Source organism: Cryptomeria japonica, chromosome 2 (genome assembly GCF_030272615.1).
Source record: "Cryptomeria japonica chromosome 2, Sugi_1.0, whole genome shotgun sequence".
Taxonomy (NCBI): domain Eukaryota; kingdom Viridiplantae; phylum Streptophyta; class Pinopsida; order Cupressales; family Cupressaceae; genus Cryptomeria; species Cryptomeria japonica.
The window spans coordinates 170,096,770-170,113,797 of NC_081406.1; positions in this window are offsets into that span (position 1 = coordinate 170,096,770).

Sequence of the window (17,028 nt, forward strand, 5' to 3'; positions counted from 1 at the left end):
TGGCTGGTTGTATCCCTCAAAAAGTTGATCCTAAGTATACTAATTTCCATGACCACTATCTCTCTATTGAAGAGATTGATGATCCCCTTCAGTGTATGGCAATGGAAAAGAGCCCTGGCATTGATGGCTTACCAATTAAGTTCTATAAATATCTTTGGCCTCATATTAGAGGTGACTTTTATAATGTTTATCTTGAAGGAATTGAACTAGATCCTTGGGCCCTATTATTAATCAAGGATTGATAAAACTAATTCCCAAAGGAAATGATGAAGACAATGTTAATGGATGGCATCCTATTACTCTCCTTAATACTTCCTACAAAATCATTGCTAAAGCTCTTGCTTGTAGAGTTAAACAGATCACCCGACATTCTTCGGCCTGAGAAAATTGGTTTCCTTGGAGGAAGATTCATCCTTGATAAATTAGATCTTGCTCGGGAAATTGTAGAATGGGCACAATAAAGTACTCAAGATTCTCTTATTGTCAAGCTTGACTTTGACAAAGCTTATGATCGAATTTGTTGGCCAATGCTCATTTTCAAAATGCTCAAATGGTTTGGTTTTGGTCCCAACCTTTGCAAACAAATCAATATGCTATTTGTTGATGCCAATGCTAAAGCTGTTGTGAATGGATCTCTTTCTCCATAATTCCCTTTATAGAAGTCCATCCGCTAAGGCTACCCCCTTGCTCCATTTTTGTTTGTCCTTGTTGTTGATGCTCTAGGCTATCTTTTTCAGCATGCTCTCTCTACAAAACTTATTCATGGCATTTCGTTGCCAAGTAATATTAAGGCTCTCAAATCTCATTTCGTTGATGATAGCATGTTGTTTATACATAACTCACCTAATGAGGTAACTCATATTCTTGACATTTTGGAGCTCTTTTGTACCATTTCTGGTTCTAGATTGGCCATGCATAAAACTGAATTCATTATAGTACGTCCTAGCCCCCAACCACCTTGGATTCCTAGTGACTGAAAAGAAGTGAAGCATGGGTCTATCACCAGATATTTAGGGATCCCATTTGGCATAGGGGACTCCCTTAAAGATATGTGGAGGTGGTTTATTTTTAAACTAAAGAAAAAATTCATGAATTGGATCAATCGATTCCTTTCTATGATTGGTAGAATACAAGTGGCTAATAAAATCCTTTTGGATAGCCACATTTATATATCCTCCTATCGGTTTCCTTCTAAGAGCTACTATAAACAATTGAATCAATTGATAAGGAGTTTCCTTTGGGCTAAGTGGGAGAATGAGAGAGGACTCAATATGACTTCTTGGTCTCACTATATCTAGCAAAAAGATAGAGGGGGTTTAGAAATTATTGATCTATATACCCAAGGCATATGTCTTACCATTAAGTGGATTGTTAGAGCCTTGGATGGAGAGGACCCTTGGAAGAGATTGGTTTGATACCGTATCTAATCTGCTACAGCTGGGAGATCATGGAATTTAGTCAATTGGCAAAGCAAACTGCTTCTTGCACCTTTTTAAAAAAACTCTTGGGTCTACTCCTTTCAACTCTATCTAGTTTGCTTGGAAAATTATATCTAGTAATCTAACCTAGTTTGACCAATCCATGAGTCATGGTCTAAGCTTTGTATTTTCTTCCATTTGGTGGAACCATCTAATTCAACAAGATAGGAAACATCTTGGTTGCATTAAAATTTTCAAGGGGAAATGTCTCTTTAAGAAAGGAATTCAAATCTTTCGTGATTTGTGGGACCCTACCAATTTCAGTTGGTTATCTTGGGAGCAGTTAAATGACCTTTTCAATTTGTCATCCTCAGACAAGTATCCTCTCTTGAATATACAAAAGATGGTGACCCCTAAGTTGATCTGTTTGTTATCTATCCCTTGCCACAGAAACTTCCTTAAGGACTGGAAATGACCTAACATGCGAAGTATTCAGAACTTTCCTCTTAAAATCATCTATAGATAGCTTCTTCCTACTATTTCCTTGGCGCCAAGACTCAATGTTAAATGGAAATGCAACCTTAGTGAATCACAATGGAATAAACTGAGCTTTCAGATCTGGAAGTCAAAAGTTGATGCTCAATCTTAATTAATTGCTTGGAAAGTGCTTCATACTAAGTTACCTATCATTGATCATCTCTCTTTTATCTTCCCACCCTTGGTGTGTCCTTTTTTGATGGGATGGGGTTTGGGATAGACTAGCCTAGTCTATGCTCTTGGATCCTTTCCTTGGATCACCTGGTGTTCTCTACACACCCTAGGGTCTCTAGGACTTCCCTTTGCTTGAGGAATCCCCTGACCTTGCCCAATCCACCCACCAATGAGTTGCAATGTTGCTCCTAAGGTCTCACCTACTCATGAGACTCAAAACCCCTTACTATGGCTAATAAGGGCTAATCTTGTTCCACAATTTTCAAGGTCTTAGAAAGGTTAAATTAGGTCTTAAACCATGTTTTACATCCCTCCATGTGCCCCCAAGAAGTTGCTACCTTCATCCTTTCTACCGATTTCACTATTTTGTGTTTTTGCTTACAAAACAAGGCTACAAGGATTAGGACCAATTAGGCCTCCTACCCGGTTCTTTAGGGATTTTTCTCACAAATGATGCATACACAACCCAAACTCCCAAAATGGACTGCCAATAAATTGGCAACGGCTCAAGGATTTTCTAGGTTTTGGGCCTCCAAGTGGTCGTACAGTGCCTAGGGTGAATTTTTGGCATTTTTAAGGGTTTTGTGAGGGTTTTGTGGTCTGTCTAGGTCACAGTGAAGGTTTTGTGTTTTAGCCACCTTTTTTGGATTGGTGGAGGCTCCCCCTTCACACCAATGATGCTTCTAACACTCCTCTACACCTCCTCCAAAGGATGTACTCTCCTCTATCCAACCTTGTTCTCCAAGACCTCTACAATCTAACATCTCCTAACCGGGCACTGTCCAGTCTCGCCTAGGAGTGGGTATTTGCTTGGCCTTCGTACATTTTTAAGGGCCCTTCTTGTTTAGTAGTATGGTACAAGGTCTAAACTCTCATTCCCCATGGTTTCATGGTGGTTCCACAATGGGGAATGGAGTTATGCAGCCATTTACACAATCTTGTCCAAAACTGGACAGTAAGAAGACAGTTTACAAACTATTTACAAACACACTCAATCTGCTAGTAAAAACCTAAGCTAATTGCTTGAAATTAAAGTATTTACACCATGAAAAACATTCCACATAGTTTTGGATGTTTCTCAATCCATTAACTTGCTTGGTTGTTTCATTCAAACCGATCGATAACAATTTTACAGTCTCAGCCTGGTCTTTTTGCTTAGGTTGTACAATATCTGACATCCAACCCACTGATTTAGGGTTTGAAAATACTAATACCACCTTTTCCTTGGTCGATGTTCCAAAATTAGGGCTCTCCATGCACAACAAGGGTCTATGACCATTTTGGGTGGAAAAGTTACTTGACAACTTTTAAAAGTTGTCATGCAACTTTTGCATCTTTTGAGAAACTTTGCCATTGTTGCTTTTCATGACTCCTAAGCCTATTTTGGGCTATCCTAAGGACATCAACATGCCAATAATTCCTAACACACACTCTAGGCACACTCAACCTCTCCTGCACAATAAATCACAACAAACTCACTAAGGACCTAAACTAGGACCTAGTCTAGCACACATGAGCTCATGGCTCTTATTCATGTACAATGGCTTCTAAAGAAGAATAATACCAACAAAACAAAGAAAGAGAAGGAGTTTGGAAGGGTGCTCCTACACCATACTCCCCCTCTACACACAATTAAGAAATAGAAGAAGAGATGAGAGCTGGGTCTATTCCAAGTGTCTTGAACCTGCTCTCCTCCACCCAAGTTGCTCTGACTTGGGTTGTCCTGCCCACTTCACCAAGTGTTCCATGTAGACCTTGTGTCTGATGGACTTCTTCACTCTTTCTTCCAAGATCTCTTTTTCTATAGGCTTCTTCACTTGTGGTAAGACATTAACATCAAGGTCCTGCAGTACCTTGGCTTGGTTCTCAGTCTGCCCTGCTATGTCACCCTTGTACATGATCAAGTCAGCTACATTAAAGACTGGTGATATAGCTAAATCTGGAGGCAGGTCAACTTTATAGACATTCTTACCATATTGTGATAGGATTCTACAAGGTCCTACCCTTCTCATCTGCAATTTGGTAGGCTTACCACCTTGCATCCTAGCTTTGCTCAAATGGACCATCACATAGTCACCCACCTTGAACTAAACTTCTCTCCTTTTCTCATCCACTTTGGCTTTTAGTTTTTTAGTGGATTCAAGGATGGCCTTCTTAACCTACTCTTGAACTTCCTTGATGGTTTGAGTGAAGTCTTCTGCTTGCCCACTCTTCATTTCCAAACTACCAAGGTCTCTCAACTCACATACTCCTCTTGGATGTTTGTCATACACCACCTCAAAAGGACTTCTACCAGTGGTTCTATTCACACTATCATTATATGCATACTCTACTTGAGAAATGATTAGGTCCCATGTTTGGCCATACTCCTTAGTTAAACACCTCAACAAGTTACCTAACACCTTATTGATGACTTCAGTTTGACCATCTGTTTGTGGATGGTAAGCTGAGCTAAATGACAAGTTAGTTCCTAGTCTCCTCCATAATGTTTGCCAAAAATGACCCATGAACTTGTTGTCCCTGTCTGAAACAATGCTTAAAGGGAGTCCATGAATCCTAACAATCTCTTTGAAGAAGAGATGTGCAACATAGCTTGCATCATGTGTAGTCTTACATGGGATAAAATGACTCATCTTGGAAAATCTATCTACTACCACATAGATGTTGTCCATACCTATTTTTTTCTTGGGAAGTCCTACTACAAATTCCATGCTTATACATTCCCAAGGTCTATTAGGGACTGGTAATGGTTGTTATAAACCGACATTGCTTGATCCACCTTTGGCTCTTTGGCATACACCACACTATTCTACATATCTTTTCACATCCCTTGGCAACTTTGGCCAATAGTAGTACCTCTGTACTAATTCCAAGGTTTTTTTGACTCCAAAGTGTCCACTTGAATTGCCATTATGTTTCTCTTGGATGAGGTTCTCCCTCATGGATCCTCTTGGTACACACAACTGATTACATTTGAACAAGAGACCATTTTGGAGAGTGTAATCTGCATACTCACCATGGAAATGGTTCTCAAAATCTTTGCAAACCTTGTAGGTTGTTGAGAAGTCTTCATCTCCTTCATAGAGGTCTTTTAAACCTTCTATTCCTATGCTCTACAACTATAACTCTTGAACTATCAACAACTTCCTGCTCAATGCATCTGCCACCCTATTAAGTTGCCCCTTCTTATGCTTGATGGTGAAGGTGAAGGATTGGAGGTATTCCATCCATTTCAGATGCCTATTGCTTAGCTTCTCTTGAGTGTTTAATTAACTCAATGCCTGATTGTTTGTGAACACTACAAATTCTTTTGAAAGTAGGTAATGCCTCCATTTCTTTAGAGACTGCACTAATGCATGCAACTCTAGGTCATAAGTTGAGTACTTCTTCTTTGCTTCATTAAGCTTCTCACTGAAAAATGCCACAGGTCTTCCCTCTTGACTCAACACACCACCTACTGCAATTCCACTTGCATCACACTCCAAAGTGAATAGCTTATCAAATGTAGGTAGGAGAAGGATAGGTTTTGTGGCTACTTCTTGTTTCAACAATTGAAATGCTTTGTCTGCCTACTCAGTCCATTCAAACTTAGTTTTAAGACCTCCTTTTATGGTGTCAAGCACTGGTGCACATATGCAACTGAAGTTCCTCACAAATTTCCTATAGAATTGAGCTAATCCATGGAAACTCCTTACCTCAGTCCCTATTTTAGGTGCAGGCCAATTCAAGATTGCCTCCACTTTTCTTGGATCCATCTTCAAGGTTCTTTTAGACACCACAAATCCTAGGTAAACCAGCTCTTGCTTCAAGAAGTCACACTTCTCTAGGTTGATGGATAACTTCTCCTCATGCAACCTTTCTAAAACTAACCTCAAATGCTCAAGGTGCTCTTCCTTGGTTTTGCTATAGATGAGAATGTCATCTAGGTACACTACCACAAATCTACCTGTGAAATCCTTCAACACCTCATTCATCAACCTCATGAAGGTGCTTGGGGAATCAGTAAGCCCAAATGGCATCACAAGCCACTCATACAATCCCTCTGTGGTCTTGAAAGCAGTCTTCCACTCATCACCCTCCTTAATTCTTATCTAGTGATAGCCACTTTTAAGGTCTAGCTTGGTAAAATACATAGCCCCTCCTAAATAGTCCATTAGATCCTCTATTCTAGGAATAGGAAACCTATACCTTATGGTAATCCTATTGATTTCTCTTGAGTCAGTGCATAGTCTCCACTTACCTCCTTTTTTTGATGCTAGCACTACCGGGACTGCACATGGGCTGATGCTCTTCTTAATCAGTCCTTGTCCCAACAACTCCTACACTTGCCTTGCTACTTCCTTATTCTGATCAGGTGTGAGCTTATATGCAACCTTATTTAGGTAAGGATGCACCAGCAACAAAGTCTATTTGATGACTTATAGACCTTCCTGGTGGGAGTGTTGCAGGTGCTCCATCACTCACTATGTCCTTATACTCTTGCAACATGTGCTTCACCTCCTTGGGTATCTCTATCAGCAACTTGTCTGCTTTCTCCTTTGGCTTCACAAAGATGGCACACTTCACTATCTCCTCCTCATGTAGCAAATTTAAGAACTCTTTACCAGTAGCCATTAAAACACTAGGTGTTTTTGAAGTGCCCTCTTCATCCTCTGTCAAAGACTGAATCTTGAAGGTCTTACTGTCCTTCTTAAATGATATGGAGTTCTCCTCTCTGTCATAGATCACCATCCTATCAAATTGCCAGGGTCTTCCTAGCAATAAGTGACATGCATCCATAGGTAACACATCACAAAGGATCTTATCCTTGTATCCTCCAATAGAAAATTCTACCCAAGTTTGCTCATTGACTAGCACACTCTATCCTTTGTTCAACCAAGTCACCTTGTAAGGATTGGTGTGGGGTATTCTTGTGAGTTTCAACTTCCTAACTACCTCTTCTGAGATGATGTTGTCAGTTGAGCTTGTATCAACTATCACCTTGCACACTTTACCAAGAACTTTTCATCTCACCCTAAACAATGCTCTCCTATGTTTGGGTTCCTCCTTAACCGGTTGTCTGATCAAAATCCTCTTGAACATCAGAATCTCACCAACTTTTGATTCAATCTGGTCCACATCCAATGTCTTGCTACTTGAAGAGTCTTCTTGTGCATAAGCAACCCTCTTTCCACTATTTGATGTGGTAGGCTTGTCAGGGCATCTATATGTCGGGTGTCCCAATTGTCCATAATTGTAACACTTCATTGTTGCAAAATAGGAGTTACCTCTGTTGGTACCTCTACCCCTATTTGGACCACCTTGTGCACCTCTTCCTCTAGAATGTCCTCCTCTAATATTGGTTTCACTACCATGCTCAGTCAACTTGGCTTCTCCTTGGTTCCTCTACTCATTTGTCTTGCTTTGGTAACCACCTTGGTGATTCACTTGCTCTCTACCTCTGCCTCTACCCCTGTTATTGGAGTCTCCTTTCCTTTTGTTCCTCTCTTCTACCTTGACAGCAAGCTGATGACATTTCTGCATAGTAGTAGGAGTCCATAGGTTTATCTCCTCCTGAATGTTCCACTTTAGGCTGCTTAGATACCTAGCCACCTTAATAGATTCATCTTCTTGAACTTCAGATCTAAGACATAGCTTTTGAAACTCTTCAGTGTAAGAGGTTACATCAAGATCTTTTTGCTTCAATCCTTGTCTCTTCTTATGAAGTTGGACTTCATAATCCTCTGGTAAGTAGTTCTCCTTAATCTTACTCACCATAGCCTTCCAATTTGCAATAGGTAGCTTTCCCATGCTAACCCTTTCTTCTTGCAGGTACTTCCACCATGTCAAAGTTGCTCCCCTTAATCTTGATTTGGCAACTTTAACCTTCTGAGCCTCTGTCACTTCTTCACACTCAAAGTGGTTTTCCATGCCCTCAATCCATTCCATAACAGTGTCTATGTCCATTCTTCCACTGAAATGTGGCAATCCTTCAAAAGCTTTGGTGTTCAAAGCGTTAATAGCCTTCACAAAAGGTTCTTCATTGAACAAGGGATCTAGTTCACAGTTCTCTTGCCTTTACCCTTGGTGTCTTCATCCCAAGGTTCATGTGTTCTCTGATCCACCACTTCCTGCAGTTTATCCCTTATCTCACTCATAGCTGCTTCAAGGAGTCTATTTTTCTCCTTCTGCTCTTCTACTTCTCTAGCCAGCTCTGCATTAGTAACCATTGTTCTCTCCCCTACTGATTCACTAGTATATAGAGACATACACAGTCCAACAAGTCTTTTACTTGCTCTGATACCAATCTGATGGGATGGGGTTTGGGATAGACTGGCCTAGTCTATGCTCTTGGATCCTTTCCTTGGATCATCTAGTGTTCTCTACACACCCTAGGGTCTCTAGGACTTCCCTTTGCTTGAGGAATCCCTGACCTTGCCCAATCCACCCACCAATGAGTTGCAATGCTGCTCCTAAGGTCTCACCTACTCATGAGACTCAAAACCCCTCACTATGGCTAACAAGGGCTAATATTGTTCCACACTTTCCAAGGTATTAGCAAGGTTAAATAAGGTCTTAAACCATGTTTTACATCCTTCCATGTGCCCCCAAGAAGTTTCTACCTTCATCCTTTCTACCGATTTCACTAGTTTGTGTTTTTGCTTACAAAACAAGGCTACAAGGATTAGGACCAATTAGGCCTCCTACCCGGTCCTTTAGGGCTTTTTCTCACAAACAATGCATACACAACCCAAACTCCCAAAATGGACTACCAATCAATTGTCAAGGGCTCAAGGATTTTCTAGGTTTTGGGCCTCCAAGTGGCCGTACAGTGCCTAGGGCAAATTTTTGGGGTTTTTAAGGGTTTTGTGAGGGTTTTGTGGTCTGCCTGGGTCACAATGAAGGTTTTGTGTGTTAGCCACCTTGTTTGGATTGGTGGAGGATCCCCCTTCACACCAATGATGCTTCTAACACTCCTCTACACCTCCTCCAAAGGATGTACTCTCCTCTGTCCAACCTTGCTCTCCAAGACCTCTACAATCTAACATCTCCTAATCGGGCACTGTCCAGTCTCGCCTAGGAGTGGGTCTTTGCTTGGCCTTCCTGCATTTTTAAGGGCCCTTCTTTTTTTGCAATATGGTACAAGGTCTGCACTCTCATTCCCCATGGTTTCATGGTGGTTCCACAACAGGGAATGAAGTTATGCAGCCATTTACACAATCCTATCCAAAACTGGACAATAAGGAGACAGTTTACAAACTATTTACAAACACACTCAATCTGCTAGTAAAAACCTAAGCTAATTGCTTGAAATGAAATTATTTGCACCATGAAAAACATTCCACACAGTTTTGGATGTTTCTCAATCCATTAACTTGCTTGGTTGTTTCATTCAAACCGACCGGTAACAATTTTACAGTCTTAGCCTAGTTTTTTTTCTTAGGTCGTACAATATCTAACATCCAACCCACTGATTTAGGGTTTGGAAATACTTATACCACCTTTGCCTCAGTCGGTGTGCCAAAATTAGGGCTCTCCACGCACAACAAGGGTCTATGCCCATTTTGGGTGGAAAAGTTGCTTGACAACTTTTAAAAGTTGTCATGCAACTTTTGCATCTTTTGAGCAACTTTGCCATTGTTGCTTTTCATGACTCCTAAGCCTATTTTGGGCTATCCTAAGGACATCAACATTCCAATAAGGCCTAACACACACTCCAGGCACACTCAACCTCTCCTACATAAGAAATCACAACAAACTCACTAAGGACCTAAAACTAGGACCTAGTCTAGCACACATGAGCTCATGGCTCTTATTCATGTACAATGGCTTCTAAAGAAGCATAATACCAACAAAAAAAAGAAAGAGAAGGAGTTGGGAAGGGTGCTCCTACACCATTTTTGTAGAAAAAAGATTCTATCAAACATGCTTTTTGGTTATGTCCTCATGTTCGCCACTTGTGGTGTGCCCTCTTCTCCATTCTCCCAACTCTTTTCACTCCACCTTGGTCTTGGAGAAGTGATCTTCTTGGGTTGTCCTCTCTCCATAATACCATCACCCAGACCTTAAGACAGGTTATCATGGCTTCATTTGAAAATTTCGTTGTCAATCTATTTTCTCTCAATCCTTTCTTCCCTTACACATTGAACTCCACACAATTTGCAATAGCTTATCCCTCTAGATCCAGGTTCTGTAGACTACATCTAGCTTGACTCTCGATCTATTAACATTTTTGATGACATCCAAACATAAATTAAAACTTTGGTCATAAGTTGCAGGACTCTAATGAAGGGAGTTTGGAACAGCGGTGATATGCTCCAATTCTTAATTGATTTTATTAGCAATTGGTTTGTGGTTGTATCCTTAGTTGGGAGAGCATTGAAATCTTCAGAGAATTCTTTGATCATGTCTTCTTTATTCATTAGAGGGAGACATTAAATAGTTTCATTGGCTCATTATTCTTTAGTAGTTATATTGGCTCTGTATACTTCTACAGTTATGCACCCCACCATTACAATGTGTCCCAACCTAGAGACTTCAAGAGAAGACTTCTTGAACTTCTTGTGAGGTCTACTATATTCAACTACTACCTTCAGTTTTCTAGCCCATTCGAAAAGATTGGGTTCAAGGTTTCAGAATGATCTACAATATACAGCTACTACCTTCAATTTTCCAACCCATTGGAGAAGCTTGGGTTCAAGGTTTCGGAATGAACAGCTGATTACAATGAACACTTAATGCAATTTTTAGCCTCACCCATCTACCCACAAAGGAGATGTTGCTGCTATGTGATCATCCACACCACTTCTGAGAATAAATTTTATACTAATACAAAAGCTTAGTACTAGTATTTTGATGGTTCTCTCTTATGCCCTTGCAGGTTCTTTATGTGTGTATATGCACCTAGATGTGATAGTTTGGAACTATGTTTTCCAACTATTTGGTATTCTACTATTTGTACATGTCATGGTAATTGTTTCTGAACAACTCTCTCTATAGCTGATTTGTTGATTAGTTGTTTTGTATTTTTATTCTTCTTTTCACTTTTAAAAAAAAAGAAATAATTCACGTCAAAAAAAAACTCTTGGTTTTTTTTTTTTTTCGTACATATTCTATGACAAGCTTTTTATGGATTTATGGACTATTTTTAGCCAAGAATAAATTGGAGGCTGTGACATGTCTTTTCGTGAATATTTTTGGACGGAAATATAAAAATAATATTAATTATTAATGTTAGAGAAAAGGGGCATTGGAATTTATGAGAAAATTTGGAGCTTTAACATCTATGCAATGCAATCAATTTCTTTATTTTAACATTTCATATTTTACATACTAAAACTTTATTAAAATTGTTTGAGTACATGTATCATTCATTAATCTAAGGACAAAACCCCTTGGATGCTAAAATCAAAGTAAGATACACCTTTAGTTTCTTCAAAACAATCTCATACAAAGGTTCTGATATGCACTTCAAAAATTGTTTGGTTTTTAGCATATTAGTTCTTCAATATTTTGTTTGTAGGACTTATAAAGGAAAGAGCTTCAACATATAGAGTTTTGTGAAAATTTGAATATCTCATGTTTTGTTTAAAAAATTGAATATCTCTTGTTTTGAAGATATATATATTTTATTTCAATTTATTGTTGCATATTTTATTACTATAAATCAACTTCAACATATTTACAAAGACACTCATTGTTTATATAAAAATTGTTAAATTGTGTTAATTCTATTGAATGAATTTCATTCATGTATTTTCAAAATTTATTTAAATTATATTGAAATATTTTGGATTTAATATTATTCACAAAAATATATGCTTGGTACACTACAAACTTTATAAAAGAAAAGTTTTCATTAGTGAGAAATGTAGACACCTAAAATTGTCCATGCTTAATCACACTTAATTTTATCTATCATAAGCCATTAGCTAAATAAATATTATTTGTTTATTTTTGTTACCTTTCACTTAATCACATTAATTAAATATTTTTTATTATTTATTAAATTATTAACTTAATTTAACAAATCACCCTTGTCTCTTCATCCTTGTCCATTTAATCCTAGCCATTGGATTCACTCATATGAATCGCAATCTAAAATTTTCATTATGTGATAAGTGTCCCTTTAATATGTTTAATAAGCCTTGTTCACATTCATTGAATCTAGACACTTACCAAAAGTCAAACTAACTTTCAATCTTATCCATCCATTCCATTCGACAACTCCAAATCCTAGCCATTCATAAAGGATGTTACCCTAATGCACTTCCTAACCTTAGCCCTTATCCATCATGTGAAACTTGTTATATGACTACAACTTTGATTCAAATCCCTAATCTTCAATCAATCCGATCCCTCCATCAACTAATCTATCTTAATCCTTGATTTTGCCTCTTAAAATCTCTATTTATAAAACCCTTCACCCTTCACATTGCATCAAGTAATTGCTATTATGTTCATGCTACGATTTTGCCTCCAAAGGTTCCATTGCAAGAAGATCATGTTGGATTTCTATTAGACAAATTTACATTTCAAACAATCCTAGAGCATATCAATAGAATCATGGTGCATTCTATTTAGCTCAATCTAGGAGAATGAATATGCATTGAAGTAATTGTTAGTGTTTGATTGCATTTACTTAGTCATTTGTGCTTCAACACATGATCTTTGTCCTCAAGAAAGTAGATCAAATCTCTTGGGCATTGCAAAATCCAAAAGATACACAACAAAAATGAGATGGTTATCTTATCACAAATGGAAATTACAAGAAAAATCTTGTAACCCTTTATTAAAGTAAACATTCCCTTACATTTAGGCTAGAGTTTCCAAGGGAAACTTCACATGAGAGAAAGAATAGAATAGTTCAAGAAGTTGCTAGGACAGTGATGATTGAAGGAAATGTGTCGCAAATCTACTAGAGAGAAGCCGTGAGTACTGCAGTATATACTTTGAACCAAATTCATATCAAAGGTGATACTAGTAAGACTCCTTATGATTTATAGTTTGGTCATGCTCCTACTTTTAGATATTTTAGATTTTTTTATATCAGAAGAGATGAAGACTTGGGAAAATTTGATGATAGATATGATGAAGGAATTTTTCTTGGTTATTCTAATAAGTGTAAGGCTTATCAGTGTTATAACAAAAGACTAAGAAAGATAGTTGAAAGTGCTAATGTGAAAGTTGATGAAGGAAATGTGTATCAACTTAGATCTTATGGAAATGATTCAGATGATTAGGGTGTCAGTACAAATAAAGGAAAGCAAGTGCAAACCCCATATCAAATTCAGAATGTTCTGGAAAAGCTTGAGAATGAAGGTGTAGATGCTAATGCAGAGGAGAGAGTTCAAGACTCTGGAAACAGAGTTAATTTTAAGACTCCCAGGTATGTAAAGTTACATCATTCAAAAAATTAGATCATAGGAGATAAGAATAGAGGTGTAATGACTAGGAGAAGAATTGTTGAAGAATATTGTTTGATTTCTAAGATTGAACCTAAGGATGTTGATGAAGCTTGTAAAGATGAAAATTGGGTCAGAGCAATGGAAGAAGAGAAGAGCTTAATCAAATTGAAAATAACAATACATGGATTTTAGTTCCCAGACCTAAAGATAAAAATGTAATTGGAACTAAGTGGGTGTTTCAGAATTAATTTAATGAACAAGGTGAGTTTGTTAGGAATAAAGTTAGACTTGTTTGCAATGGTTATTCACAGATGGAAGGTGTTGATTTTGAGGAGACTTTTGCTCTAGTAGCTAGAATTGAAGTTGTTAGATTATTTCTTCCTTATGATGCTTACAAAGATTTCAAAGTTTATCAGATGGATGTCAAGTCAACCTTTCTTAATGGTGACCTGGATGAAGTTTATATTAAGCAACCAGATGGATTTCAGTTAACAGAGGAAAAGGATATGGTTTGCAGGTTGAAGAAAGCATTGTATGGATTAAAGCAAGCCCCCAGAGCTTGGTATGCAAGATTGGACAGGTATTTGATGAAGCTTGAATTCAATAAAGGTATTGTTGACAATAATTTATATTTCAAGATTGATAATGATAACATCTTAATTATTGTGGTATTTGTTGATGACATTATTTTTGGTGGAAATGATGGCTTGTGCAAGAATTTTGTTGATGATATGCAGAATGAATTTGAAATGTCCATGATTGGTGAGATGATTTTTTTCTTGGGATTGCAAATTTCACAGTCAAGTAAAGGTGTCTTTATATCTCAGTCTAAGTATGTGAAGTAATTCTTGAAAAAGTTTAGTTTTGATGATGCTAAGCCTATTAGTACTCCTATGGTAACCGGATGTAAGTTAACAAAAGATGATGATTCTCCGAAAGCAAATCAGACTAGATACAGATCTATGATTGGTGGACTATTGTATTTGACTCAGACTAGACCTAATATTATGAATGTTGTTGGTCTTATTGCTAGATTTCAATTTGATCCTAAAGAATCTCATGTTGTAGCTATAAAGAGAATTTTTAGATATTTGAAAGGGACAATTGATTTTGGTTTGTGGTATCCTAAAGATGATAACTTTACTTTGAGTACTTTTATAGATGTTGATTGGGCTGGTGATGTGGATGATCAGAAGAGTACTAGTGGTGGTGCATTTTTTCTTGGAAAGAGACTATTGCATGGTCAAGTAAAAATCATAATGTTATTTCCTTATCTACTGCAGAAGTTGAATACATTGTTGTTGCTAGCAGTTGTACTCAGTTAATTTGGAAGAAGGAAATGCTGAAGGATATCAGAGTTATTTTTGATGAACCTAATGCAATATATTGTGATAATTCAAGTGCCATTAATATTTCCAAGAATCTAGTGTTGCATTCTAAGACTAAGTATATATCCATCAAGTTTCATTTCTTGAGAGAGAAGGCGAATGAGAAGGAAGTCAGATTAGAGTATGTGCCTACTAAGGAATAGATTGCAGATATCTTCACGAAGTCGTTTCCCAAAGATACTTTTGAGTATCTTAGAGGGAAGCTATGGGTAATTGCCCCTCCTGATAAGAACTAAGATGCATGGAGTTGCATCAATCCAGTGAACTTACAAAGATATTTGTAATACCCTAAAAATGGTCACCTAAACCATGGGCCCCTAATCTCGACTACATCACCAAGGTCCTAACCAAACGTAATTAAGTCAATCATGAGCACCTAATTAATTAATTCTTAAATCATCAATGTCACATGGCATATAAATCATTCTATATTAATCAAATATGTATTTATTTAATTAATCATTCCAAGTAAATCATTTTAATCAATATCCTATTTATTTAATTAAATATCCTATCATATTTAATTAATAAATCAATTTGTCATTAAATCATTAAAAAGGGAATTAATTCAAAAAAAGAATTAAATTTGGAAAAGAAATTAAATTGAAAAATCTCAGAAAAGCAATTAAATCAATTAAATATCAAAATTGAATAAAAATATGAAATAAATCAATTTTTCTGATTGTATCTTAAATTTAGTTCAATTTCTTTTAAAGTTGAAGAAAGCAGCCAATCATATCAATTCACCTAGATTGTGCTTCCTCTTGGAGAATCTCGGTTGCTCATCATTAATCGATCTTGATTGTTGGTCTCTCTTTGGATTTTCTATAAATTCAAGCTCTCATCTTTCATTTAGAGGACCCTGGAGATTTATTGTTATAATGTTGTTTTTGCTCTAGGATCACTAAGATTTTATGCATTGAGAATATTACATCTTAAGTTTATTGCATATTAGTTTAATCATGATTGCTTTAATTCATCTAGCTCAATAATTCACTCATGTAGCTTAACCTTGCATCCATTTAGCTCAATTTCATGTGCATATAGATTAAATGGACTTCATTTAGGTGTCATCTAGTCACTGGTGTTGCATAAAGAAATCTAAGAGCAAGACTAAAACTCACATCTACTAGAAGGCAATAGGTCGCTTTGTAATAGTTTTATTATTCTTTGATTATTGATTTACTAACCATGCATCTAATGACTTAATTGAAGTGTTTTGTATTCAGATACAAATACAGGTCCACTTTTCACACACACAGTATTTTGTGCTCCAGATTGATGAGTGGTGGTTACTACTCAGGGGGAGTAGTCAGTATGGTGGTTCAGATGTTCAATTATGAATATAGTTGAGATTTGTCTTTGGCATTGATGTCAAAGGGGGAGAGAGGCATGTGAAAAACTGTTATATTTTGTGATGATCTCAGGGGAAGTTTATTGCTAGTTTTGTTGTTGAATTCTTTCTTTGCATTGATTTTTTTTCACAATCATATGTTGTCATCAATGTCAAAGGGGGAGATTGTTGGATATTATTGAGATGTTTGTTGGAATAGTGTTTTATCATTGATGTCAACATATTCTTTTGTGTTCCAATGTTGCAGTCAGATTAAATGAGTTGTTTTGGTCAGTGTGTTGCAGTTTAATGAGTTTAGAGATGCTTATCTCTAGTTGATTCTGTATAAGTTTTAGTGGTCTTCATGATGATTTGATCGATCTATGAGGTCAGTATTGAAGTTTTTTATTCAGTGTTCATGTTATTCAGTGTTCTGGTTTGTGCTCCGCATTGCTCTAGAACTGCAATATCTTGGTTTGTGGATTTGGCAGAGTTTTTGGGACGTTCAAGTGTGTCCTTAATTCTGGTGGTTCATGATTTGGAATTCCACAAGTTAATCTTTCAGGTTGACAGTCAATTGTGTTGGTGTTATTGAGCTCCGATAAAGAGATGTTGATGATTCTAGTAATCCAAGTTGTTGTGGTGCAATTCACATTGCTTGTGAATATTTTTAGATAGTGTCATATTCGTGTTGTTGGTCCTTATTGATCATTGTGTGCATTATTGATCATTTTCTTGATCTGGTGGTGTTCTTCCTGTTATGTGACATTTATGCAGTTCTAGTGTGTTGT